We start from the raw sequence: 4009 nt of genomic DNA, 5'->3' as shown, positions 1-4009 counted from the left end.
TTGAGACTAGGGTGTGGCTCTTGCTTGCAACAGGGTGTGAGCTGACTGGATTTGGCCTTGTACTTGAAAAGACTTTTGGCCACCAGTCTGGGACTATTTCTAGGAGGGGAAGATGAGAGGAATGGCTGGCAGGTGTGTTTTCTGGTTGGGAGTTGAGACTAGGATGTGGCTCTTGCTTGCAAAAGGGTGTGAGCTGATTTGAGTTGGCCTTGTATTTAAAAAGGCTATTGGGCCCTTGGGCCTGGTTTTTGTGGGTCTCCAGGATAAAACAAGCTTGGAGGCAAGAGTGACATCCACTTCCAAAAAAGCTTGCCTCTGGAAACTCTATGAACTTCAAGAAAAGATGAAAGTTTTGCCTTCAAGACTTTTGTTTATAGGATCGCTGTGGGTTATCTGTGTCTCTATGGCACTTAACAACAACAGGTTTACTTACAAAGTTCATATACTTTGTTATTTACACAGGATCTATCTCACTTCCTTTACCCACCACACCCTCTACCCAACAAATTGTGTGACCCTATCACCCCCTGCCCATCATCATCCTTCTGCTCCTACCATCTCCACTTTGATCCTCACACATGTTTTACTAGGTATCTTTCTATTTCTACAATAATCCAGATCTCTGATTCATTTCCAGTAATTGTAAAGATCATGGCCTAAATCAAGAACACCTTAGTCTCTAGACTGACATCATTGCTTTCAGTACTCTTCTTGCAAGGTCCCAGGCTAGATAATTTGGGAGGCTGGGCTTTATGAAGAGGAATGTGGCATCAAGATTGTTGAAAGACTCATCAACAACCTACATTATTCAGATGATACAATCTTGCTTGCTGAAACTGAGGAGGATCTGAAGTACTTGCTGCAGAATGTCATGGATTGTAGTCTTCAATATGGATTGAAGCTAAACGTCAAGAAAAAGAAGATTCTCACCACTAGGCCAACTGGAAGCACCATGAAATAGGAGAAGAGATTTAAATAATTAACAATTTCAGCCTGCTTGGCTTCACAATCAACACTCTTGGCACTAGCAGTCAGGAAATAAAAAGATTAACTGTACTGGGAAAATCTGCTGTCAGGGAACTCTCCAGAGTACTGAGAAGCAATAATATCAGTCAAGAGACTAAGGTACACCTGATCCAGGCCCTGGTCTTCACACTTACTTGCAATGTATCAGAGAATTGGGTAGATAATAACTAAGGTTGACAAAAGAAAAATCTCTGCCTTTTAATTATGGTGCTGGATGTACCATGGACAGCCAGGAAAGCAAATAGACAGTGTTGGCGAGGGTGAACCTAGTTTCTCCTTGTAGGATAGGATTTTGAAGCTCTGTCTCACATACTTTGTGAGACTGCATGTGACCTTAGGGACTGGTACTTTAAGAAGGTCATCAGGCTCGGAAGAGTGGAGGGACAGTTCAGGAAAGGAAGAACTTGGATGAGATGAATTGATACAATAACTGGGGTTATGAAGGGTAGGTGTGTCAGAATCAGTAAGACTGGCTCAGAACAGAGTAGGCTTCACAGCTGTTGTACATAAGGTCACTTAGTTGCAGGGGAATCAATGGCACATAACAAGAATAACAACAATAGTAATACTATTAAGAGAATGTTAACTCCTCTGGCAAATAGTTTTCAAAATTTTAAGAGTTTCTTGGAATATAAGTTTACTTTCTGTTAATATAAAAATTCATGAGGTATTGTTGTTGTTAGGTGCCAGTATGACTCATAGCGATGCTATGAACAAAAGAATCTGAACCTAGGCCTGTCCTGCACCATCCTCGCATTTCCTGACACATAACAGCCCATTGCAGCAGTCACCTTGTCAATCCATCTGGCTGAGGGTCTTCCTCTCCTTCTCCATCCCTTCACCCTTCCCAGAATCATATCCCTCTTCAAGAAAAGGACCTCCCAACAACATGTCCAGAGTAAGTAAGTGAAGCTTCATCATTCTTGCCTTCAAAGAGCACTCTGACTGCACTCTCTACAAGACATTCTTGGCCATTTAGGGGATACTCAGTGCTCTTCTCCAACACCATGCTCAAAGACATCAATTCTTTTTCTTATTCATTGTGCAGGTGTTGGATGCATAGCTAGTAATTGGAAAGATCATGGCCTGAATCAGACACACCTTGGTCCTCAAACTGACGTCACTATTCTGCAATAATTTGGAAAGGTCACTAACTGCAGATTTCCCCATTGTAATGTGTCTTCTTATTTCCTGACCACTAGTACTAAGAGTGTTAATTGTGGATCGAAGCACGATGAAGATGTTGACAGTTTCAATCTTCTCCATCCATAATGACACTACCTATTGGTCAAGTGGTAAGAATCTTTGTTTTCTTATTATTGAAATGCAATCCACATTTAAGGCTGCATTCCTTGATCTTCCGTAACAAGTGCTTCAAATTCCCCTCAATTTCACCAAGCAAGGTTGTGCCATCTTCATATGTGAGGGATAGTAGGTCATACGGAGCTCTCATTTTCACAGTGTCAGAGACCAAATTTTGCATGCATTAATGATGCAGATGCATAATGACCTCAGCATTTCCTAAACAGCTGCTATCATGTCAATTCTGACTATTGGTAATTCTGTATGCATCATAGTAGAATTGTCCTACATAAAGTTTTCAGTGATTTTATTTTTCATATCATAAATTAACTCCCAATTTGGTATTGTGAGGTTCAACTCAGTGGACTCAATTAATCCTCCAACTTTTCAACTATCAGCCAACATGCAAATAGTTTCCTTTGCACCACTCAGAGACTTTTACTAATTGCTTTTGACTCAGTTCCTCTCCTGTTGTTGTTGAGGCCAGTACCTGGAGAAGGAACACCATGCTTGGCAAAGTAGAGAACCAGTGCAAGAGAGGAAACTCTTCTCTATCAAGATACATATTTGTTGCAGCCAAAGAAAAGTTTGTTCTTCTGGTAATCTGTGGTATATTTTATATTCATCATCATCATTATAATTCAAAACATATATTCCTCTCTTGTCTTATTATTCATTATTCAGTTTTCAACTGCCTGTGAGACAATTTAAAATACTATTATTTGGTTCATACGCATCTTGTTCTCAAGATGCCATCTTTGCTTTCGAACACTCTAAAGACTTCTTTGAAGCAGATATGCCTAATGCAATATTTAATTTCCTGACTGCTGCTTCTACAGGCATTTGTTATAGATTTAAGTACATTTAAATCTTTAACAACTTCCATATCGTTTTTGTTTACCATGATGTTGCTTGTTCATCCTATTGTGAGAATTTTGTTTTCTTTAAAAGAACTATACTGAAGGCTGTAGTCTTTGATATTGACCAGTAAGTGCTTCCACCCCTTTGTTTTCATCAAGCAAGGATGTGTCATCTTCATATTTGTTATTAATGAAGCTTTCTCCCACCTGAAGCCATTTTATTTTTACACATCTAGTCTACCTGCTCAGATTATTTGACCAGCATACAGGTTTAATGAATGCTGAACGAATTTAACCAAGTCCACACCTTTCCTAATTCTAATTCATGAAATACTCTCTTACTTAGTCTTAAGGACTGCCATCTGGTTTACATATACATTCCTCAAGAATACAAATTTTTTGGCATTTCTGTTTTTCACAATGTTATTTATAATTTGTTATGATGTCTACTGTTTAATGTCTTTACATAGTCAATAATGCTATACTAGACTAAAAATCCTGGTTTAAAAAAAATGCATATTTCTCTTCTAAATTTGACTCTTGTTTTCATATAGTTGCAACATATTACATCTGTATAATCTAGCAGATAATTAAATGCATATGCACAAATTAAATAAAAAAACCCCTCAGCAAAAAAAACAAGTATGTAAGGGTTTCTAGAAAAGGACTTCCAATATCAAAGAGAGATAATAAATATAATTTGCTGAACCCATTAGGGGTTAGGAAAGGAGATTAAAATAGATAGCATGAGATGATATAAAATGTCAGGTGAAGATTCAAATGTGTACAATTAATGGACTATAAGTAAATTGGTCATAGAG

This window comes from Elephantulus edwardii, unplaced genomic scaffold, assembly GCF_000299155.1.
Source record: "Elephantulus edwardii isolate Elephantulus edwardi_28Jun2011 unplaced genomic scaffold, EleEdw1.0 scaffold00012, whole genome shotgun sequence".
NCBI classification, from domain to species: domain Eukaryota; kingdom Metazoa; phylum Chordata; class Mammalia; order Macroscelidea; family Macroscelididae; genus Elephantulus; species Elephantulus edwardii.
The sequence above is the reverse complement of the archived record's forward strand: the minus strand, read 5'-3'. Positions refer to the sequence as shown.